The sequence below is a fragment of the Carettochelys insculpta genome, chromosome 7 (assembly GCF_033958435.1).
Source record: "Carettochelys insculpta isolate YL-2023 chromosome 7, ASM3395843v1, whole genome shotgun sequence".
Taxonomy (NCBI): Eukaryota; Metazoa; Chordata; order Testudines; family Carettochelyidae; genus Carettochelys; species Carettochelys insculpta.
Genome location: NC_134143.1, coordinates 65,327,544 through 65,353,078, shown reverse-complemented (window position 1 = coordinate 65,353,078; position 25,535 = coordinate 65,327,544). Strand labels below are relative to the sequence as shown.

The window sequence follows — 25,535 nt, the reverse complement described above, 5'->3', positions numbered from 1 at the left end:
ACTTTTGAGGTACAACCCTCATTGTTACCCCATTACAGGCTGGCTTGTTGTGGCAGCAATTAACTCCTGAACATGAATTAAGGAAACTGTAACCTGAGGGCTCTGAGTCTCAGGCTATGTCTACACTGCAGGGGTTTTTTTTGGCATTACTTATTTTGACATTCTAACATCTAAATAACTAATCTGGGCAACTTGCACTCACACAGCCACAGCACTGTGATACAGAGCATTCTCATCTCACTCACAGCCACAATCCACAGCCACAGCACAGCAAAAGGATTGTTCACATGGGCTATTATCTGGGCCTTGTGGGTTGGGGGGCAAAGCAGGGGAGGTGCTTTGTTCACAGAAATTCCTTTTCGACTTCGAAGGGGACAGGGGGTTGGCCAAAGTCGCTCACAGATCTGGAGTATTTTGAGAGAAAAGCTTTATCTTGAATTATCCCACTTGGCTGTGTGAATGCTTTGAGGATTTGTTTGTTAGTTTGTTTTTGATTTTAAGAAAAATGGGATTTTTCAAAACAAAAAACGTGTAAACAAGCCACAGATTCACTTAGGTCAAGGAAGGAAGAAAGGAGGGATGGACAAAAGTTCACAGAGCTTGTTATATTAGAGAGCTATAACTTAGACAGAGTTCCTTCTTACATCGGAATCTAAACTGACCTGAAAAATAGCTGGAGATGAACTTTATGGTTCCTTATATGCATTTTGATTTTAGCTATTTAGCTCCTTCCACCTTTTCCAGCCCCATTTCCCACCCATCTCTCTTTCTCTAGTAAGGGTGATTTGTTTGCAGAACTTTAACTATTAACGCCATTCTGCCATTTGGATTCCCTGGCAAGTTCCAAGGAAGGCATCACAACCCTGAGCACAAACAGAAAACTGGAGAACTGAATCATGCACTCCACTCCTTTACACTGAATTCCACTGGGTGCCGGCTACAGCTGGACAAACCTTTTCCAACAGAGCACATTTCCATCTGAAAACTTAACGTGATTAAATCTAAATGTTTTGTGGGAACATGCTGGTTTTTGTAGGCAAAAACAAATTGACAAGAAGCTATGAAAACAAAATAGGGATGAGGTGGCAATGTTTTGTTCTGACTTAATTAAATTATAATTTAGAGCAAGAATAAAAATGAAAGATTTTGATAACACTGAAATGGAACATTTCAGAATATTTCCAAACAGAGGCAACCATTGCAGGGACTTCGTGGAGGACACAGGACACATGCCCATACTCCAACCTGCTCTGCACGTGCCCTGCCTTCTCCTGTCCCTGCTTTGCCCCCTTGCCTGCTCTACCCACCTTTTCCTGCAGAAGAACCACGCCACTTCCAGTGAGTGTAGGGCAGTCCTCCCCGCCTCCGCTGGAGTGGTGTGGTGCTGAGAGTGAGTGTGGGGAGATGGGACACAGCAGTGTATGTGACTCCCAGTGCAACTGCTATGCTTTGCCTCTGTTTCCAAAAATTTCCAAGGCTAATTTAGTCTTAATTTGAGACTGAACCAAAATTTGATATCTTGGCTTTCAATCAGTCTGGAAATTCTGGTGTTCCCCCAGCCCCCGACAGCTCTTATGCAGATCCACACAAAAGAAATGGGTATTGTTGATAGGGATATTTGTCTTCTTAGGTTTCCTATAACTCTGTCCTCATCCAGGACATCTCTTAAAATCTGAGCATGTGAAAAGATCTTATTTCCACCCTGCCTCCCCCAACCTGAAACTGGTGTTGAGTTTCTAAGCGGAAATCCTAGCCCTATTGAAATCAGTGGGAGTTTTGCCAGTCGCATTGTGGGGCCTGGATTTTACCCTCTGAATGTGTGTTAGGTACATAAGAAAGGAGAGGAAATAAATAATTTCACCCATTTCTGAGAGAGACCAAAACAGCTGAGTGACCATGCACAACACAGCTACATGATGGTTTTCAGATAAGTTAAGCGGAACATTGTGTCTGAGGTTATGTCTACATTACCCAGAACCTTCCACGATTCAATTTTGTATGCCTGGTAGACACATGTGACATCAAACTATCTGGGGTCTGCAGTCAACCCCTGTCCTCCTCGATATCATGAGAAGAAGGGAGATTGACAAGAGAAACTCTCCCATTGACCGCCTGCTGTGAAGATGACCTGGTAAGACAGCCAGGTAAGTCGATTGCAGACAAGTTGATTCTAACTACACAACTGCAGTAGCTAGAATAGCATATCTGCAATGAACTAACCTGTCTAGTGTAGACCAAGCCTACGTAAACTGCAGGCAGATTTAGAGGGGCAAACTTGGAATTTGCCCAGGACTCTGCGGTTTGACAGAGGCCGTATTTTATGAAAAGTCTCATGTGGTCTGTAATGATGACAAGCACGCAGCACCTTGAACCGGCTGACTGAATTCAATGGGAGTTTTGCTATTAACCTCTGTAGGGACAGGATTTCATCCAGAACCTCACAGGAAACTGATGTCCCGAACCACCACTATGCAGAAGTATGGCTTTTGTGCTTACAGAGAGTAAGGGAAGGTCTACACTAGACATTAAAGTCAATTGCAGGTACACAATTTTAGCTACAGCAATTGTGTAGCTAGAATCAATTTATCTACAATCAACTTACCCGGCTGTCCTCACCTAGGGAGGTCAATGGGAGAAACTCTCCTTTTGACCTCCTTTACTTCTCACCATATTATGGAGTACAGGAGTCAGCTGCTGACCCCACATAGATTTCATGCATCCCTGCCAGTTGCATGAAATCAAACCCTGGAAGATCGCCCTGACTCACAAATCTCACAAAGCTTTCCTTTCAGGTCTGCCTTCCAAATACTGACAATGCTTCCATGAGCAGATCATGGAGCTGGGGAAGATTTCATGTCGGCAGTGACCACTCACCTGTGTACACTGTTGGCATATGGATTGAGGTTCAGAATTAGTCGAATGGTCTAGGGCTCTCCTTTAAACCACAGGAAAAGCCAGTGACTAAGTACTCCAATAAATCACCAAGTGAGATAAAAAAATCCCTTACATTAATTATATCTGCTTTGTGACTTCAGATCAGCCAATCTGCAAAGCTTAAAAAGACAGGGCTGATTTTCACAGCTGTTCTATGTTGAAGGCTCCTTCTACACATGATGGATGCAGTAAGTGTGGGAGATGATGAGTTGTCAGCTGTGGAAAATAAACCTTAATTTCTTTGAAGACTAGACACAGGGTGTGCTGCTACCATCTCCATGACAGTAATTTAGTCACCTCTTTGAGGTACTTTTATTTTCTATGCTCATTAATTCACTAGGGATTCTTTTGGAGGAAAAGCACTTAAATCAAACAAATTATAAGGTCTATTCTAGCAAAAGTGGCTAATTATAGTTATTGTCAAACCTTCTATTACAAGCAGTTACAGTACATCTGCTCGTTAAATGACAAAAGTGGTTTTTAGTTAACTATTTTCTACTAAAACCCATTTCTAAAACCCATTACTTTGCAATATAATCTTTTTTATTATTGTATAGTATAACTATGACTGTCTTCCCTAGAAGCAGTCACCTTTTCTCCTGTTATGCTAGCCACTGTACACAGGTATAAAAGGCTTCCAGCTGGGGGATGGGAGGGACAAACAGGTAGTTGCCCTGGAGCCCAGAGATTTAAATGGGCTGGAACCCCATGTGGTACGGTCTTAGCAGCACTGAGGGTTGGTGGGGGGGACGCAGTGTGGTCCGGGGGTGCTCAGAGCCAGGCCAACTCTTCTGCCCAAGAGCCTGAATCTTCTGGTGGGCCTGGAGCTGAGCACTCCATCATTGCCCAGAACCAGATGAAATCTGTCGCCAGCCCAGTATGTATACACATACCTCTGGCACCTGACACAGAGAACTAAGCAAACAATACAAAGGGTGGGAGAAAGGATATACCATTATCCCCATTTTACAGAAGAGGAAACACTGCAAGACTTAAGCAAGGACACTCAGGATCTCTATGGGCCAGCAGAGAACTGTACTCAGATCTCCTGGATCCCAATCCTCCTTCCATTAATTTTTAATTTACACTCACATTATTCTAAAAGGAGCACTAGAGCTAGTCATATTTTGTAGTGCTACGACAGCCATTTTACTGTTTAGTCCATTAGCAACAATTCCCCCTTCTGCTCCCTTACCAGAAGCCTTTCACTCAAAGCTGGGTTACATACTGCAGAAATAGCACTTCCCACAGCAGAACAGGTTCAGGGTCAAGCAGTCCACAAGGGCTGTCAAAAGAAGAGAGAAACTATTTGTATTGGTATTGGAATAGGCCTTTTTAAATGTTTTGGCTGAGCACATATTTCAGGGCCAAATGACACGTATAGCAACTTTCTGAGGTATAAATTAGTTCGGCTGCCAAATCTACAGTATCTGGGCCCAGTGTGATTGAACTTGTATCTCAATCACCTTTACAGGTCCTGTATCCACCCACTGCAGTCTTGGCAATATATGGACATGGCTAGCGAGATGCACAGGAGACACGTAAACCTCTGCCTTGAAATAACAGCCTGCTTGATAGTCTGGCAATGGCAAAAAATAACAAACCAACCAACTTCTGCATTCAATTCTTTACTTGAGGGCAGACTTGCTGTAGATGACATCTCAGGCAAAATGGCTGAGAAAAGAATTCAAAGCAACATGATCACTAGTAAAATTGCCAGTCGTTTCCTTTTATGCCCTGCCTGTTCTATCACTAGGATGACTGAAAGTAGTTACAATGTGAGGCGCAGGATAACGCACAACAAAGGTGCCAGTCAGGAGGCATTTATTTGAAGTGCAAACCAGATCTAGCCCCCACACCCAGCACACACAAATACCTTTGTTCACCCACCTTTTTCATATTTTATTGTAAGGGCTGCAGTTCTGCCAGTCACTGTGCAAGTTACTGGGGACCTGACTGTGATCCCACACTGATTCTAAGCCGCTCTGTTTCCATTAGTTTCATTTTTAGCTGAGCCACTTCATTACGCTCATGTTATCCTCCCACATCATCATTCATCTGGTGTTACACCAGAAATTGAACTGATCCTCTGGATTTATTACTAACACCCGTTGAGGCAGACCTATGTTGTTCTAGCTTAAATGGGACTTGGCATGGCAAAATACTTAAGCATGTGCCTTACTTTAAGCATGCATACAGTCCCTTTAAAGCCCATAAGAGGAGTCGCATGCTTAATTGTAAGTGCTTAAGTGCTTTGCTGAATCAGGTTGATACCACAGATCTGCTGATGAGGCAGATAATCTGCATTAACCCCCAGCCTAGCGAAGATCCTTCAGTCACTAATATTGAGTTCTAACAAAAGCAACAACCAGGTTTCGTTTTTCTGAGCCCACAAGGCTAATTGCTCTTGGTGTCTGGATGTGTTCAATGCATTTTTTTCTCTTGGCATTTATTCATTTTTCTTTTTAAAAAGTGCCAGGGAAGAAATTCACTGTGTCAGACCCAGCACAGAAGAGCCCAGCATTTCATTTGCTTTTGTCCAGCTTTAGGAACTGCTCCAGTTTTCCATGGCTTTTCAGGCACAATGATTATCAATGGCACAGTTAGCTTGCAAAGTCACTTAGGGCAGTTACCTCCCTGAAAAGCTGATGTCCATTAGCCAGCCCCCAACCTAGTCTGCCCAGTCATTTAAGGGACCAAGGAGAGGAGTTAGAAGCACCCCTTCACATCCCTGCGTCACCCGCACAGATCCCAGGTAGCAGCACAGGAGCAGCCTCTGTGCAACTGTAATGGTGCCATGCAAGTGGGTGAGACAGGGCAGGGAATAGGTGGATCTCTTTTTTTCCCTTCCTATGACCCAGCAGGCTTAGCCATGTCAACTGACTGAATCAGAGATAGGCTGATAGTCCCTGTGGGCCTCAGGGCAAGGTAAGAGGGAGGTCGGGCTCCACGGCCTGGAAGGGGCATGGCCTAGGGCAGAAGGGGAGGGGCCTAGGGCAGTTAACCTTTAGTGTCACCAAGACTGCAGCACTGGCATCCTCCTCCCCACTCACAGCCACGCAGAGTAGCATTGCCCCAGCAGTTCAAAGGGACCCTGGGATCAGGCCAGAGCTTTGACATGCCCCTTTCAAATGCCAGGCCCCTACACCACTGCTCCCCTTCCATCCCCACCCTTGTCGGCAGGGTACTTTCCTCATAGGAGCAAGGAGGAACCCAGGAGGTAGATCCAGTCTGCTCCAGAGGAAGTACAACTATGTGTTGACGCTTGCTTCATACTCATGGCAAAGCCGCAACTGAACCACTGCACTTCTACCTTGTCTTGCTTTACTTTTGCTGTATCTGTAGCTATTATTGGTTCAAATTCATATTGCAGCAACATACAGAAGTTGTGGCCTCACCAAAGGCACTGACCAAACGTGGGGAGGAAGGTAGGAGGGGGGGCCTGGCTCTCAGCTCCTGGACTGGCTGGGGCCAAGAGCACAAGGGGTGGGGTTTGAGGCAGTGAGCCCTGCCCCCGTCGGCCTCTTTCTGCTAGGCACTGTCCAAATGAAGTGACACAGTTCCCACCCTAAACCTAATACCAGGTGGTCTTCATCCCCTGAAAATGCAGGCTCCTTGCGTTTGGCTTAGTCGCTATGATAGGTTCTGCAGTTTGAGTGATGAGCTTCTTCTCTCCTCCCCAGTGAGGTTCAGATCCTGATCTCGTTCCTCACCCGACAAATGCCCCCGCTGACTTCGAGGACCCTGCTCACACAGGAAGGGGTTATTCACATGAATAAGGGGATCTCTATCTAGCCCTCAATAGCAAGTCAATGGGAGAATTCTCCTGCAATCTAGATCTGTTTGCACAGGGAGTTAGGTCGATCTAACTGCAATGTTCCAGGGTGTGGCTTTTTCACAGCAGACTGAGGTAGTTATATCAACCTACTGTCCCAGTTCAGACCAGGCCATACACCCATGAATTAACACCAGACACAACTACAGCAGCACGACATAAAACCAGAGCCATGCGAGTATTCATTGCAATCATTCTGGTGACTCATGGGGCGTAACAGTCTCTCGATATCGGTTTTCATCCCATCCTCATTCAGTCAAAACAAAGTAAAGGAAGAAAATTAGTAAGGGGTGTTTCTCGGGGGGGGGGGGGGGAGGGGGGTTGGAACTTTTCCCTGCTGATTTGAAAAGATGCCCATTTCATTCTCCAGCTGCTCTGTTGCAACATGAAGTACATAAAGCAGTGTATGCTTAAGGAACTAAGCCAGCTATACCCATAATATATTCTGATCTTATTTTGTATATCCTGTGACTGTCTCATTTCCAGCTTATTAACGGAGCAATGTACCACAACTTACATTTTTCCTGAAGTTTACAGTGGATTAGTCTTTCCTTTGGTACTCGAAGCTTATGCAGTGTCCCACGACAGTTCTCCTTAGGAAGGAAGTAGTCTCTGTATAGGATTTCCAATAAAAAAGAATAAAGTCACACACACAGCCTCTGGTGAACTTACAGCCGAAATTGCTCAGGTGCTTTTCTTTGCAGTAATGCAAACATTGGAATGCAAGGAATGATGTTGAGACAACACTCAGAAAATACGTTAATCCTCAAATACTGCCCCCCGCCTCATTAGAACACACAAATACCTTCATGGAACAATTCAGATCTTCAGATCAGATTCTGCCACCTTTCATCAGCTGTGTTCCTTGCAAGTTGAGTACTTGGGTGGCCATGCAGGAGAGCTTCAGGTGACACCCAACAGCACCCACAGCCACCCACAGAGGGCACCAAGTGTTTCTATTGGCAGTGCACACCTATATGTGCCTTGGTGCACATAACAAAGTTTATTCTGCCCAGGGATGGAAAAATGTAGTGAGACCCATGATCGTCAGGCTGAGTCGTACTCCTCGAGCAGCTTTAGGAGCTGCGAGACTACTATCCAGTCTGCATAAGGGCAGCAGTGTCTGACTCCCAGTGCTTTTTCATTACAAGGTGCCATGGAGCCCAGATCCTTGGGAGTGATCCCTTCAGTGTGACAGACCCACACAGTAGCATGGGGCAAGCAGTGGCCTCTACCAGTCTGAAACTGGGAATTCCGGCCTTCCCTGCCTCCTTCCAAGGCTCCCTGCAATGAATCTAGTCCGACCTAACTCCTGTACAAGACTGGTGCTGTACTGCTTCAGAGTACTGTGCTCTCAGAAAGCATTTGCAGTGACACCTGGCATCTTTTCCAACACCAGATAACAGTCAGTCACTCAGCATACAGATTCTGAAAGCCGAAGTGCCGACTTCACGGATGCTCCCTGACTGAAGCACCCCTTGGTGCACGTAAGATTTACGCTGCCCATGGATGGAAAAAAATTAGAAGGGAACATTTTTTGCCACCCAATGAAAATGTAAGGGAGGCCCCCAGAAAATATTGAAAAAGATTATCAATAAAATGTCAGGCCACTCTCTAAATGGGTGCTTCTTAGATGCTGGGGGCCAGATCCTCACCTAGTAGAAATCAGGGTAGCTTCATTAAATCAAAGAAGCAATATCAATTTACGCCAGCTTAGGATCTGATCCCCCATTCCTAGATCATACAGGGCCAAATTCAGCCTAGGCATAATAGGCTGTACCCCCAGTATTTTCAGTGGGAGTTGTGATAGACCACACTCAGATGGGCCGAAACACAACATAAGCCAGAACGCAAAACTTCAATGATATGTATTACTTCTAGCTTTATATTATGTATGGCCATGCTTGGACACTCATATAGTTAGGTGGCACACAAATTTTCTAAACACAATAAAGGTTCTTGTCTTTTCTTTTCTTTTTTTTTAATTCTTCTTCCTCAAAGTATTCTTTTTAGAAGTCACTTAAGCTCAGTCAACCCTGACACTTTCAGGATAACCTGGAAATATCCAGATAAACATTCTATTGGAATAGCCATGAGAAATACAAGCCATTTATGTCAGCTAGTTTAAATAATAAATACATAACATGTGCATAATGAACAATAAATCTCTCCATGTTTCTTTGTTCAGGATTCACGTGCAGTTATTTGCCATTATGTTGCAAACTTTACAGAAGAGAAGCATATATGGAAATCCTTTGTCAGTGTTCTACAAATGCCGCTAGGAACCGTGTAGGTTCAGGTGTGGCATTTAGCCAACTGCTGCTGGGATCTAAGTATTTGAACCTTCCACCATCTCTTGATTTAGCCACCAGCAAATTACTACCCTCTGGAGGAAAGGAAAAATCTGGAGAAGGACTGTGACTGAGTGGCGGGTTTCAGAGGCATTATGTCTCCCCACAGGGCTGAATCTAGACAGTGTCCCCTCTAATTTTTCCTACCCAGGGTCAGAATAAATTTTGTGATGTGCACAAGGCTTGTGTGGATGTGCACCACACATAGAAACACACGCTGCTGGCTGTGGGCACTACGCTAATAAGCCAGACAGTACTCGAATCTCTCCTCAGCAGCCACCCAAGTACTCAGCTTACAGGGGAACACCAAACCTAGGAGCTGTGCAGCTTTTGCACCACACATTGCTCAAGCTTCCGCCTAAAGTGACAACCTTCCATATGAACTCAGCCAATGGATTTTTCCCATGGAGCTATAGATTCTGGAGTGCGAACGCCCTGAGAATTATCAAACAAGACTAACCTGAAACAATAGTAACCAGGGATCAGATCAATTACAATTAATTATTTATTGTTATTAAAAAGAGGACAATCACCATGGTAATGAGAGCAGCTAGAGGTTATGTCTACACAGTAGAGATTTTCACAGGGTTTCCAAGGAAATATTGTCCTATATTTTTCATTATAATGCTGAACAAGTTTTGTTATGGCATGTCAGCCACTGTTCGTAATGTCCCTTCTTTAAAATAAATTGAAGTCATTATCAAAAGTGCTAGATCTACAATTAGACTTGCAGCACCAGCTGTGTTTTGGATCCAATCAAGAAAAAAAAGAGAAAAATTTCAATTAGTTTACTGCTCAGGCTCCAGATACAACAGATTACACTCATCTAAAAGAAGTGCTTGGGGACTCTGTCCATAGACTATTTCAGTTGTTTGTTTTTTAAGGGGAAGGCATACTGTTTCATTGCAAATAGCCCTGCAACAAAATGGAACCCAACAAGCTTAGTACAAAATGATTGGTTGGCTTAGGCCAGGGGTCTGAAACCTGTGGCTTTCTAAGGACATTTTTGTGGCTCCTGACGCTGTAATTACAAAGTTTAAAAAAAAAAAAAACCTGCTGATTTTCAATAAATAGTCAATGTCTAAAAGTCCAAAAATAAACAACTTATATCTAAATAGCAAACAATATGTGATCTTGAAAGGTTGGATAACTCCCCCTAGGGGCTGTCTATACTACCACCTTCCTTCGAAGGAAGGATGGTAATTAGGGTGTTGGGAGTTTACTAATGAAGTGCTGCACTGCATAGGCAGCACTTCATTAAGCAAATTCTCCCTCGTGGCAACTTCGAAGTTTTAAATTTCGAAGTACCGGCTTGTGTCAAGCCACAGCTCAGCCGCCGGTACTTTGAAGTGCCGGGGCAAAATTTTGAGGAGTGAAAGGACTTCAAAGTTGCCCCGGCACTTTGAAGTACCAGCGGGTGAGCCGCAGCTAGGCGTAAGCCGGTACTTTGAAGTTTAAAACTTCGAAGTTGCCATGGGGGAGAATTTGCTTAATGAGGGCTGCCTATGCACCGCAGCACTTCATTAGTAAACTCCCAACAGCCTAATTACCACCCTTTCCTCGAAGGAAGGTGGTAGTGTACACAAGCCCCTACTGTCCTCCAGGGAGAGAGAGGGTCAGGAGTGAAAGTTAGGGAGACAGTGATACAAATACACACGTAAAATGTGAGGAAATAGCATACGCATAAAGTTTGTGAACGTCCTGGAGTAATCATGTATCACATTACAAATCATTGTGTGGGCGCTGTTCTTAAAATAGGGGTTAAAGTATTTTAATGTCTCGTATTTACATGTATTGCGTCCCTTGAATTATTGAGCTTTTTTTACGAAATTGGGAAAAAACCTCTCTTCTTACTATTTGGGTTGCTGAACCCTGACTCATGCCAAACACACATTGAAAGATGCCTCTCCCGTACTTGGTAAAGTGCTTGCAATTGTACCTCCCCAGTTTGCCTGGAAAGATATCATTTGAACATTGCAGCAAGATACTCAAGGCTTATATGGAAGCTATGTAGTAAACCCCTGAGATACACACCAGTTGCACATCTCGGGTTAACACGACTGCCATCCCAACAGAAGCATGGAAATCTCCGGGCTGCTGCCCCAACAGGAGAGGTCTCCTTGCCCCTGTCTGCCCCTAACAGGAGAAGGGAAACTGACGAGGGCACCAGCCCTGGTCAGTTTCCCAGTACAGCAAGTGGAGCCAGGTACCATCAGTTATCTACCTATACAACAAGCAGAATTCAAATGGCTGCAGCAAATGGGATGGCCTCCAAAGAATCACAAAATACTAGAACTGGAAGGGACCTTGAGAGGTTATCAAATCCAGTCCCCTGCACTCCTGTCAGGACCAAGCACCATCTAGATCCTCCTTGACAGATGCTTGTCTAATCTGCTCTTAAATATCTCCAATGATTGAGATTCCACAAACTCCAGAGGCAATTTATTACAGTGCTTACCCATCCTGACAGTTAAGAAGTGTTTCCCAATGTCCAACCTAAACCTCCCTTGCTGCCATTTAAGCCCATTGCTTCTTGCCCTATCCTCAGAGGTTCAGAAGAATAAGTTTTCTCCCTCCTCTTTGTAACACCCCTTTGGGTACTTGAAAGCTGTTATGTTCCCCTCTCAATCTTCTCTTTTCCAAACTAAGTACGTCTTACCACCGCTTATCTTGCTAACGGATGCAAAATCTGCACAGAGACTGGTTTGATATATCCTGAATTTTGTCATCAGACCAACACACTGCATATATTACTATACGGGCCTGAAACCTGGACCTTCTTACAGACATAGACTACCCAGGGGAATTCCACATGTGCTATCATTGCTAAATCCTGACCATCAAGGCATTTGACTTTGTGTGAAATGCTGTACTCTTGTGGTGCTCTGTTCTTCCTCCAACCACTCACAAGGTTCAGAAGTGGTATTGCAGGCTTTTTGGCTATATTTCCATTATGTCCTCAAACTGGCCATTCACACGAACAGGGGTTCAAACCTTCACTCTACCTGGCACGAGTCCATGAGGTTGCCCTCAGAGTTTGTAGACTTGTAGGACTGAAACAGAGCTGGGAACTTCACTCCATGAAATGTGATGGTGGCAGGCCATCAACTCTGGTCAGTCTGGGTGGCCCAATGGCTCTCAGTAGACTGCACTCTAAATGATGATCTCGTGTGCCCTACTATTTCTCCTATCATAATAGGGGAAGGTGTGGTACTGACTAAGGCAGCCCACTGCCATAAAATCCCTGATTCCAGCTGTTCTACATGCAACAATCAGGCATTGAAAAGGTAGATGCTGACCAGTGTAGTAGCACTGAGCCACTGTCTGCCAAGGAGCATGGGCAGGATGTGTCCTGCGTATCTCAAGAGATCTATGAAGTCTGTGCTGCAGAGGTCCTGGGAGCGGCTTTTCCCTTTCAGTGGTGACAGCAGACTGTCCCTGCTTTGAGAGATAAATGAAGCAGAAGTGGCTATAATTACAGGCTTGGCTTCAAGACCAGAGAGTGACTCTTTCACCCAACAGATCAATTGGAAATATAGACTGTAAATTGACCCTCAGACTGCACAGCAAAACATTGTACAGCATCAAAGTGTCATTTCCCTGAAAACATTTTATTTTACTTGAGACACTTCAAATGAGAAAGAAAAGGAATAACCCAGGTGAAAAATAGATCTAGCCATGGCACAAGTCCTTGAAATAAAAATGAGAGAGAAAAGTCTCTTTCTCTCTCAATCCTAGTGGAGTAACAGACAAAATGCTCTCTAGATACAGTTGTCATATCAGTATTATGCTGTATTCTAACTTCCTGAGTGATAAAACCATCCTCTCTGTGATTGTGACTTGAGTGATGTCTCAAGCACACACACTAAAAATATGCCTGAGATTTACACCTCCATTCTAGTGACCCAGAAGTTCCAATTGCTACTGTACTGCAGAGCTGAAGCAAAGCAAAGCACAGCAATATCACTGACCATCTCCCTCTAGTAGAGCGTATAGGTGTTATATACAGTACTGCATCAAAGTCTTCAAGTCTAGGGTAATATTACAAAATTTTCCCATTACCCAAATATTCACAACCTGTGTACCTTCCGGCATAACACGGAGACTATCTCAGGTGATGTACATGATCTTATATTTGCTCCTGCTAAAACAATCTGCTTCAGATAGTCATGCAAGAAACCTTTAATAGGCAGCAGGTTTGAAACAAAAGGAAGTAGTTCTTTACACAACACACAGTCAACCTGTGGAACTCCTTGCCAGAGGATGTTGTGAAGGCTAGGAATTTTATAGGGTTTAAAGAAGAGCTACACAAGTTCATAGAGTGTAGGTCCAACAATGGCTATCAGCATGGATGAGCAGGAATGGCAGCGCAAGCTTCTGCTTGTCAGAAGCTAGGAATGGGCAATGGGGATGAATTACTTGATGATTACCTGTTCCGTTCATTCCACTGGGGCATCTGGTATTGGCCATTGTCAGAAGACAGGGTACTGGGCTAGATGGCCCTTTGGTCTGACCCAGAATGGCTGTTCTCACATTCTTATATAAACCTTGTGTTCCTGAAGAGGGCTGGGATATGTTAGCAGAAAAGGCAGAAGGATGCAAGCAGGGAGATGTCCAAGAACATCAATGGATGCCAGGCATTTCTCAGGCCGAGGCAAAATGGTGTGCCGCTAAGCAGTTCTGCGTGTGCCTCAGAGCCGCGCACTGGGAGCCATCCACCACTCTGTGCACACACCCCACTGCTTGGTGGGAGAAGCATGTGGTGGCAGTGGCAGTTCTGGTGAATCACCACCATTGAGTGGGGAGGTCCAGGGGGAGCGGGAGCCTGGCTGTGGTGGAGAGGAGGGAGACTGGGTTAGAGCAGGGGGTGGGGGTGCCTGGCTCTGGAGAAGGGGTGGGGGATAGGGTTATAGCAGGAAGCTGGGGGCGCCTGCCTCTGGGGGAGGGGAAGAGGAAGGAGAGTGGGTTATATATACATATTGGGTGTGCCGTGAAATTGTAATAAGTGCTGAAGCGTGCCACAAGGTGACAAAGGTTGCTGAGCACTGAAATAGAGGATGACCTAAAGCACAATGATTTGCATCCTGCCTACAGAGTTGCCACACTCTATTCTGTCGGCTATAAACAGCTTTCTAATATTCCCACCAAACACCAGATTGCCCGCCCTGCTCATCAGTGGCTCAGGCCCTGATGATGGGCCAGTGCTATGCAAGCAGGCAAACCATATGGCTGTAGACTCAAGGACAAACACTGGCCTTGCATCACTGGAGAAAGGATGTAAGGCCATCTGAACATTACAGAATGGATGTGCTGATGGTACTTCTTCTGGGCTGCTCAAAGGTGCCTTGAATCCACTGAGCATTGGCCTGTAAAAGCTGATTTAAAAAAAAATCAAATACAGTACCAGCAGAAAGAAAAAATGGCATCTTAATGTCCGTGCACAAAGGTAAAGGATCTTGCAATGAATGTGGCAAATATAGGCCCCTCTCATTGCTATCAGTCCCTGGAAAGATTTTTGTTCTTGTTCTTGGTAGAATGCAGATGCTCCTCAACAGACACTGTCCACAGCAATCAAGTTTTACCACTGGGAGACCAACAACGGATACTGTCCTTTCCTGCCAGCTTCTCATTGAACTGCTCCAAGCATTTAACTGTCCACTTCACTTGGCAGGTATTGACATCAAAGTGGCTTTTGGCTAAGCTGACTGGTCAGCATCTTGGCTTTGTACTGGCAGGAGATGGGATCCCAGATGTTCTGGGTCTTTGCACAGAAGCAGCAAAAAACTCAAACCAAGAGGCCATTTGGCTCTTATTACATTTTCCAGCTTCTCACAAGCCACACATCCACCGAAGTACAACAGAGTACAAAATCCAGCCTCTTTCTATAGATCCTGTTGGTGCCACAAAATGCATGCAGGCCCCTGAAGGCCATCGATGTATATAAGACTCAGAGGGATAGTAGGTTTGAGGGATGGGGAGGTATACTTGTTAGGTTAAATTAATGCAGCTATGTATGCAAATTTAAAAGGAACTGATTTGTTTTTTGTTCAATTAAACACAAGGTGGAAGCATTGTGGTCTGATGCAAGCCAGTGAAGTCAGTGGAAAGATTCCCACTGAGATTCGTGGGCTCTGGAGTAGGCCCTATGTGATCGCATTGGCTCGCCATGCTGAGAAATTCCTGAAAGTCAATTCATTGTTTTGTGAATGTCACACAGAGAGCCACGCAAATGCCAGGCGAGGCAGGAGAAGATCGTCACATACTATCAACTAAATGCTTAAAATATCCTTGTTTAGAAAGACACAGTGGGTAAGGTATTATATTTTACTGGGTCAATTCTGTTGGTGTGAAAGACAACAAAAATTGGTCCAGTTAAAGATATTACCTCACTCACCTTATCTCTAGTGGATGTGCTGCTCCCAGGATACAACAACCCTGCATCCCCCTGCTTGACGATTTGTGACCTGTCAAGAAGAGAAAAAAGGTTCAGGAATCAGTCCAAAGATATACCTCAAACCAAAGATTTTTGACTCCATTTCTCTCTCCATCGCTCTCTGCCATGATGGAGGCAGCCAGCATTCCCTGTAAGCTGTGCACTTGTGCAGCTGCTCGGGAGAAATTCAAATGCCACCCAGCTGATTAGCAGGGCACCCAACGCGAGGTTTTGTGTTTCTGTTGGGGGTGAATATTTGCACATACCTCGGGGCACACAGAAGATTTATTCTGCACACGGATGAAAAAGATGAGCAGGAAAATTGGAATCTGAAGGTGAGAAAGGCTTCCCACTTCTATAAAAAGATGTTTCTTTGAGAAACAGGTCTTGGTTCAGACTACTCAACCTCACTTCTCCAAGAGTCCTTTCAGGGGGCTAGAGGAAAAGTAGAGAGAAAAGCAACCTCAGAACCAGTGAGGGGCATGAAAGGTGGAAGACTTGTGTCATTACTCCTGTCCCTCTTCTGCCTGGACAGCTACAGTTCTTCCTGTCATGAATCTTACTGCCGAGCAGTTCCATGTGAATAAATGGATCAGCTGTGGAGCTGCAGTCCATGGGGTTTGGCACCTGTGGGGCTCTGAGGGACCTTCTGCTGGAAGGAGTACTACAGAGGTCCACTCCCCTTATCACAGTGGCAAGAGTAGCACCATTTAAACACATAGGCTCGATGCGCAGCTGATGCAAAGCAGATTCTGGTGGAGCTATGTCAGTTTCCACCAGCTAAGAATCTAGCCCCCTAATGAGTTTCACTGGTGGGAAATCGCTATAAGTCACTTGAGAGTCAGGCACCATATTTTTAAACCTGCAGTTATAAAACCATATTGTGAAAGAAAAGTCTGAATTTTAGACGGAAAATGTGTAGAATCATGAATATTAAAATGCAAATACATTGTGAAACCCTTGTATTCCAGGTGGTTTATTTTACAGAAAGACTAGATATATATTTGGTTTGCATTTAAAAAATTATTTATCCTAAACTACTTCATCCAAGCAAACAATCTCGGTACTCTATGTACAATTTAAGTGCTTAAATATTGCTTGTGTACATAATTGAAATTCTAAAGAGGGAATGACAGAGGTGGGTATGAAAAAATGCTCATGATGAGAGAGAAAATTAGTTAAGGTTTGTATAATGTTTTGAAACTGGGAACTAAGTATGATATCATTTATTTTAAATTGCTTGAAAAGTGGCTTTGTATTGTAAGTCTAAAGATTTACTTATACTCAGGTATTATTTCTTTGTAATTCAAATTCAGCCTGAGAATTAATTGTCCCACGGGGGATTAGTAACTACTGTATTTCTCTGCTACTTTTTCTTGACAAGGCACATCCATAGTTTCCTGCAAAGCCATTTGTGTTTCTGAACTACAGAGTTATCTGCAAGTGCACGAATTTGTCAATTTTATATAGCATTGCCTAAGCTGATCCATCTCTTAAGTGTTTCTAATCACGAGATGAACATGCTTTTGGACTGCACATAATGCCTTTTAATGTTCCTTGATCACAATAACTAAAGCATTGACCCAAGCTGGTTTAAAAAAGAGTTATTCAAAAAGGAATTTCAGTTTCATGTTGAGATAAAATGTATAGTAGGGATAATCAGATAATAAGCAGAGTTTTTACGTTTCAAGAATTGATAAGATGTTTTAGTGGAAACCTGAATTGAGTACTTGTGCTATCACACTTAGTTAGTACTAGGCTGATGAAGTTCTCGTCTGAGACACTTCCAAAATTCCTGTGTCCAGCAAGAAATGGTGTCAATAGCTGTGTCTACACGTGCACGCTACTTCGAAGTAGCGGCACTAACTTCGAAATAGCGCCCGTCGCGGCTACACGCGTCAGGCGCTATTTTGAAGTTAACTTCGACGTTAGGCGGCGAGACGTCGAAGTCGCTAACCTCATGAGGGGATCGGAATAGCGCCCTACTTCGACGTTCAACGTCAAAGTAGGGACCGTGTAGACGATCCGCGTCCCGCAACGTCGAAATTGTGGGGTCCTCCATGGCAGCCATCAGCTGGGGGGTTGAGAGACGCTGTCTCTCCAGCCCGTGTGGGGCTCTATGGTCACCGTGTGCAGCAGCCCTTAGCCCAGGGCTTCTGGCTGCTGCTGCTGCAGCGGGGGATTCATGCTGCATGCACAGGGTCTGCAACTCGTTGTTGGCTCTGTGTATCTTGTGCTGTTTAGTGCAAGTGTGTCTGGGAGGGGCCCTTTAAGGGAGCGGCTGGCTGTTGAGTCCGCCCTGTGACCCTGTCTGCAGCTGTGCCTGGCACCCTTATTTCGATGTGTGCTACTGTGGCGTGTAGACGTTCCCTCGCTGCACCTATTTCGATGTGGTGCTGCACAACGTCAATGTTGAACATCGACGTTGGCAGCCCTGGAGGACGTGTAGACGTTATTCATCGAAATAGCCTATTTCGATGTCGCCACATCGAAATAGGCTACTTCGATGTAGGCTTCACGTGTAGACGTAGCCAATGACTCACTGGGTGACTCTCTTCTGAGATGATCCAGAACCAGTGTCCTTGCATGTAATGAAAGGGCACTAAGCTATGTTTTGTGAGATAGCACATAGGAAAATGAACTATTTTGTGGTCTTTAAAGATCCCAGAAGAGTTTTCTAAAGAGTAGGGTTGCTAACACTTGTGTCCTGGCCAAACTGCAATTGAATATCATATTCTGCTGACCTCTAACTCCTAAATGTTGGTTGTGTTGTGTTAAGCAACATTGGTTTATCTCCCGCAAGATGTGGATGAAGTGAGTTTGCAATGAACAGCTGGTGGGCTTTGAACCTGGAAGGTCCAGATGCTTAGTTGTAATGACAGACAGACAGAGACAGACTCTTCATGCACATGCATTATCTGTGCTTGCGATACATCTCCCATCTGGCCCTCTATGCACTTTTCTGTTATCTACACCACACCACATTTTAACCAGTTGCATGACTGCCACAGTAATTGCAAAATTAAATCACAATTCACCATTTTAAAAGGGTGAGACCCAGGGGGACACACAGTGATACCATGTCAGACACTAGGCTTGAACTGTAAATGCATTAAGGAACTAAAGCATCACTGCCAGAGAATATGGTCTCACACTGAGTAATAAATCACACCTTGTGTGTTTTGTGTACAGAACAAAAATTACAGTAGAGGCAGACCTGTTATTATCACAACTGTCTGCAGAGCATGAACAAGCCAACCAGTTGCCTGCTAATTGTATATATGAAGCATGTGGGAAGAGAAACTACCTTTTATTCCAAAAGTACAGCTACAAATGCGAGCAATCTGGCTGATTGCATCCATCAATCTACTAAGACCTTGTTTACACTAACCCCCATTGTCAGTCTAACTCAGCACAGTATCTTACATGCAGTAAGGTCATGGGGGCTGCTCTTCCACTGATGCCAGCTACTCTTCTCATTACGGTGGAGTGCCAATGTCGATGGGAAAGTGCTCGGAGATCAGTTTATCCTGTCTTAGCAGACATGATAAATCGGCAGCTGGGATCAATTGCTACAGCATCAATCTCTGGCATAGTGGAGACAAGTCCTAAACGGAGCCGTCTGAGCTACTGTACACAGCAGGGGGCAGTGATAAACAACTCCCCTGCAGAGCTTGCTTAGAAATATAAACCTAGTATTTTTTTCTGAAGCAATTAACACCTTTTCCTACACCATTTACCATGGGGGACAATAATAAGGCGTATAAATTATATACAAATTTATGCTGGTTCAATAAAGGTTTTCACAGTTTCCATGTTATAATGCAATAATTGTTTTGTGCTCATTAAAGTGTCTTGTGCAGTTTGAGATGACACTGCAAATGACACTACATGGAGGGTTCCTTAGCAATTCATCATATCACTAAAATATGTAGCCATGTTTCTCATCTGTAGAATGACTCCTTTCTCATTTACATGTGAATTAGGTGTTTCAGCATGTCTGCTCTCTAAAGGTAATTGCAAGATACTCTTTGCTTTCTAGGTTTTCAAGTCGTAATTGCAGCAACAAATTTAATGTCAAGAATAACTCTACACAAGAGTCTCTAAGGAGCAAGCTGGAAGGCAGCTCATACAGCAGTACACCCTAATATCTTGTTTGCTGTGGGGATCGAGACTTAGAAGAAATATGCAATAGGATGTGCTTAAGAACCCTTTTCTGCCGGAATATTTCCTTCAGGGTGCTGGTTAGGACCATGGGATTTGCTAGAAGTATTGGAGGCAAATGCCTTGATCAGAACATGAGAGGGATGCTGGATAGGAATTTTTTTGTGAACAATGACTCGAATCTATTGTCTGCCCAGTGTAGCTGAGACGGCGCATGTAAAATTATGTGTATTACCACTTTGATTAATTCATGGTTTCACGGTTTAACATATCATGGGGAGGAGCTCAAATAGCACAGTAACAGATGTGGAATAGGAACCCAACCAGAACAGAAAAGGAAAAGAAAAACACTGGGTGGGATTTTCAAAAAACACTCAAGTGTTGATTAATTTGCTCCCACTAAAGCTGATGAAAGTTTACCCTGAGTTTAAATCAGGTTAAAATGCAGCACTTTGGAAAATCCACACATGTAATGCTTAGCGTACAAGCCCAAGTGTTCTTGGTCATCTGAACCACATACCTGTGCTCAGTGATTCTCTGGCTTCTACCTGCAGCATACCTATAATTTTCTCCCCATCCGTCATTATGGGTGCATCTACACTAGCCAGCTACATCGAAGTAGCTGGCACAACGCCGAAATAGCACGTGTCGCGTCTACATGCACTGTGTGCTATTTCAACATTGAAATCGACGTTAGGCGGCAAGACACCAAAATCGCTATTCCTATCCAAAGATGGGAATAGCGCCCTATTTGGATGTTCAACGTCGAAGTAAGGCGTGTGTAGATGATCTGCATCCCACCACATCAAAATAACAGGGTCCTCCATTGCGGCCATCAGCTGAGGGGTTGAGAGATGCTCTGTCCAGCCCCTGTGGGGCTTTATGGTCACCGCGTGCAGCAGCCCTTAGCCCAGGACTTCTGGTTGCTGCTGCTGCAGCTGGGGGGTCCATGCTGCGTGCATGGGGTCTGCAACCGGTTGTCGGCTCTGTGGATCTCATGCTGTGCAGGCCAAGTGTGTCTGGGGGGGCCCTTTAAGGGAGCGGCTTGGGGTTTTGCTGGCCCATTATTTCGATGGGGAGCACTTGCATGTGTGGACGCTCTGCATTTCCTTCCGGGGCAGCTCCTTTCGATGTTCTCCATCGCTACTTCGACATTGAATGTCGATGGCACCAGCCCTGGAGGACGTGTAGACAATATGTGTCGAAGTAGCCTATTTTGATGTTCTTACGTTGAAATAGGCTACTTCAACATAGTGTGCTAGTGTGGATGTAGCCTATAAAAATGTAATCCCTAAAAGGCACAATGGAAAGAGAGAGGCAAAATTCTGCTCTGTTACACTGGTACAAATCTGTTGCTACTCCTCCTATACCTCTGGCCCACAGTATCGAGCAATGTTTTAATTAAAAGACGGCATCACACATTATCAAAACACATCTAGTCACCATAAGAAATGTTTTCCCTACTAAACAAAAAAATTCTGTGCTGTGGAATATATTTGTACCTATGGCAGTGATGGCCAGAGTCCAGAGATTCATTAAGATGCAAAGCTCATCTTTTATTTGAATATCATTAGATCAGGTTTTTTAAATACCTTTTACAATATTTCCTTGGCTTTGGCTAGGCATAGAAAATAACGGAAAACACCAGACAATATCTATGAGCCATTGGGTATACATTCAGGAGAGAGATAAGCAAAAGGACAATTCAATAACACTTCACTGTGAGCGACACACAACACCGTTATTGGCATTGTACACTCTGAAATGCAAATGCTCAGTCCTGAAAAATCTCTCCTTTGACTACAGAATTCTGATGTTCAAATAGCTTTACTGTCACCAGGGTATTGATCCCATGGTGAGTCATGGTCCACCTTCTTTGAAGTATTTTGCACAAACCAGGTTCTTCCTGACTCACTCTCTTTTTGCATATCCATCTCTTTAGATCTTTTCTTTCAGCTTGAGAGCCTTTTTTTTTTTTTATTCCCAAACATGTAAAAAGCTCCTTCACCTCGGCATTCTACACAAACACATGCCAAAAAATGTATCTTACTGGGCTTTGGCAATGGAGTATCTGAATAATCAGAGCATTTGTGATATAAATGAAAGAAACTAATGAGAAAGCAAACACCATCCTTGGGTTTGTCTGGGCTGCCCATTCAAAGACTTAAGAACAAGGAGAACAAAGCCTGTTGTCCACAGAGGAATGTAAGAGAGGCACGCATCAAAGAAAACCCCATCAGGGCAGAGAGCAAACTTCACTGCAGAGCCTCACACTCTTCCTGCAATCTTCAATTGGCACAGACTCCTCATGCACAAGGAAGTACAAACATTTCAGGTTTAGTTAACTCAGAACACAAAACTAGACAAAAACTTAGAGGCCACAAGAGAACAAAAAATTGAGCATGATTTTTAAAGCCTATAACCAAATTAGGAGATTTGCTTCTGCAGCACCTTCTTGATAAGGTTTTGGCCTATGATTGTATTGTATGGTAACATAAATAAATAAGACAGCTGGGGTATTTTCAGGTCATAAATAAAGAGAGACAAAAGGTTGGAGTAGACAGGACACACATGTGATGGGACTCAGCAATGGAAAGTAGATACTGTGCTAAGATGGTTTAATGGGTTATGCAGAGATCCAAATTCTTTTTCCAGAGCCACGATAGACTTCATTTGTGACCTAGAGCAAATCATTTAGTGTCTCCATATCACATCTGACATGAAAACATGAGTGCACTCATTTTGATTTGTAAGTTAATTTCTTTGCTCCAGGTAGAACAAAATTAATTTTTGTATGAAACTATTTTTCATTTTAAAAAAATAGGTAGCAAGTTTAAAACCAACAGAAGGACGTATTTCTTTACACAATGCACAGTCAACCTGCTGAACTCCTTGCCAGAGGATGTGGTGATGACCAGGACTTTAAGAGGGCTCAAAATAGAACTAGATAAATACAAGAAGGATACGTCCATCAATGGCTTTTAGCCAGGATGGGTGGGAATGGTGCCCGTAGTCTCTGTTTGTCAGAAGCTGGGAAAAGGTGAAGGGCGTGGATCACATGATGATTACATTCTGTTCACTCCCTCTGGGGCAACTGGCATTGGCCACTGGCAGGGGACAGGATTCTGGGCTCAATGCACCTTTGACCTGACCCAATATGGCCATTCTTATCTTATGTTCTAAAGATGCAGAATATAATTGACCAAAACACGTAACGTGTCATTTTCAGCTAGTTGGTCCGACCGGAACAAAGGAAGAAAAATTTGAATGTGTCAGGATGAGCCATTAGGATAACATTAAAACACAGTTTCATTTGTGGGTCTAGCATCAAGAAGGGATTGAGGTATGTGGCACAGAACTAGAGAAATGAGAAGATAAAGAGGTGCCCTCTTCTCACAATTTAGTGACAGGCCAGGAAGATCCCAGTCTGAATCCCCCCCTGTGGAGTCATGTCTTGAACCCAGGCTTCCTACCATCCAAGTGAGTAGCCAGTCACTCAGATCTGTGGTAGGCCTCAATCTCGCCTTCTGTTTGAACTTGTATAAACAGTCACTGGAGCACAGACTCCAAAGGAGATGTGTTCCCCCTGTAGCTGAGCGCCTTGGGCCATAGAGTCACAGCAAAGAAAAGCCCACAGCTGGCCCATGCCAGTCGACTTAGACTGCAAGGCTGTTTTATTTGCAGTGTAAACTTCAGCCCCATTCTGGAGTCCAGGCTGTAGGACCTGCAGGTCAGAGGCTCCCAAAACTCAGCCCATAGTCAGAGCCTAGAAGTCTATGCAGCAACGAAATGGTCCTACAGCCAGGGGAGCCAAAAGCCTCTTCAGGTGCCTGGGCAAAGTGATGTGGGTGGCTCCACGCTCCTGGAAGGGACAGGGCAGAAGGTGGAAAGGGTGGGGTCAAAGGCAGCCAGCCTTCAGCCCTGCCCAGAATGCACCACACTGGTCCCCAGGCAGTCCTCAGCACTGCCCTGAGTGCTGTACACCACCCCCTGCCCTGAGCGTTGCTGGACTGGGCAGTGTGGTGCATCCAGAGCTCTGTCTGTGCTGCTGGAGCCCCAGACACATTTGAATCACAAGGCTCTGGGCAACTTCCCCCTTCCTCCGCACCAGCAGTGGGCCTGCCTGCAGCCCCATCCCGAGTTGGTTGGCACAGTCCAGTAAGAGGATTTTCTTTGCTGTGTAGCCATCCTCACTCTCTGGCTCAGTGACCACATAAGTGAAACGGCTTCAATACGAGGGACCAAAAGTGCCCTACGCACTCAGAGCTGGAGACACACCCATATGCCCAACTCCAGCATACACTGTTGCCTGGTCGTTAGCACGGTCCCTGGGAAACTTGGGTTCACTTCCCTCCAGCAGGCAAAGTGGGAGAGAGAACTGAATCTGGGTCTCCCCACGTCCCAGCTGTGAGGGGGAAGGGGAGTAGCAGCAGCTCCAGCTCTGGCCCCGTTATTATTTTTACTTTTATTAGACGCCCCCAAAACTAAACATTTGAACTAAATCAAAACAACATTTTCCCAATATGACAATTTTTTTTTATTGGGGTTGAACCGAAGTTATTTTTCCAAGCTGCTAAAAAACATCAAATAATGTTAGGCTGACCTCTTAAATTCTCCCTCCGATTTCATAGCACCGTTATAAAAATAGAAGGCTCCAGTACCAGGAATATGTAGAAGTTCCATCTGTGGAAGAGGAGAGTTATAAGTTCCTAATATTATTACAGAAAGAAGTTAGGATTAATTTAAATTACTAATGGTGATGCCCAAGAGAGAAAGAACACAGTATGACCCACACAGCTGCGCCAGAATTTGAAAGATTGCCAGCTACGTAATAGGGACCATCATTTGCTTGTATACTGCTACAAAACAGCAGAGACAGTAAATAGAGAACTCTGCAGTGCTACTTGAAAGTGTCACTTTTCAGAGCATAACATACTGTACTGAGAAGTCATGCATACATTTGGGTATACAACCCCTACAACTGCAACAACTGAGTTAATGAAGAAAGGACTTTTCTTAAAGGAAAATGCCTTTAAACACATCACAATAATTGTTAATGCAAAGGAAATATTTATGAGACCCAATATCAGTCTTCAATCTCATCTAAAAGCTTTTCTGGGCATGTTTTCTTTTCTTAGTGAGGTGAAGCAATTAAAGAAAAAATAGATGGCTACAAGGATTTAAAACAGCTTAATATGTTAAGCATACCTCCTGAGAAAAATCTATACTCTACTTAAATTTTGCTTTAAATAAGCCTTAATTACCTTGTAGTGGTAACATCTAGGATTGACATTACTTGTCATTTCATGATATTATTATATCAAGACTTCAATAAATTGCTACAGAACTGAATGTTTGCAATAAATCTACACAGGGAGAGGTCAGTAAAGAATTGCAACCTTAGTCTAAGCAGATCCTGGAAAAACTGGTCACGGATCCTACAGCTAGGTTGGATGAAGTGCTTGGCATACACAGTGGATATACATGTTTAGCTGAGTTCACCACGTCATGCTTACTTGAGACCACTTAAAGGCAAAAATAACTCGAGAGCTACTGCCAGAAGGAAATGAAGTGGAGAAGTATTATATTACATTTTAATTATATTGTACTGCCTAAAAGTATCTACCTAATAATGGATGACAAATTATCTTAAACATCATCCATGTTGTGACTCAGCTGAAGTAAATCCAGTTACCGCACAGCTGATGGTGGATGCATATATTTTAAACTTCTTCACTTCTCTCTCTCCCTCTCCCTTAGCCTCCCACACGCGTGAACAGATCCAGCAAAAACCACATCAGTTAAGGACCTTCTCGCT

The 25,535-nt window shown here is 44.1% G+C and overlaps 1 long non-coding RNA gene across 1 annotated transcript in view; it reads right to left on the bottom strand.

Moving 5' to 3' along the window:
* The window catches only part of LOC142015575 (uncharacterized), a 167,012-nt gene that overhangs the window by 89,702 nt on the left and 51,775 nt on the right, over nt 1–25,535 (bottom strand). Inside the window, exons 3-4 of the long non-coding RNA XR_012646189.1 lie at nt 7,287–7,381; nt 4,130–4,219 (exon numbers count right to left, since the gene is read on the bottom strand). This is a non-coding gene — a long non-coding RNA (uncharacterized LOC142015575). The remainder of the gene's footprint in view (nt 1–4,129; nt 4,220–7,286; nt 7,382–25,535) is intronic.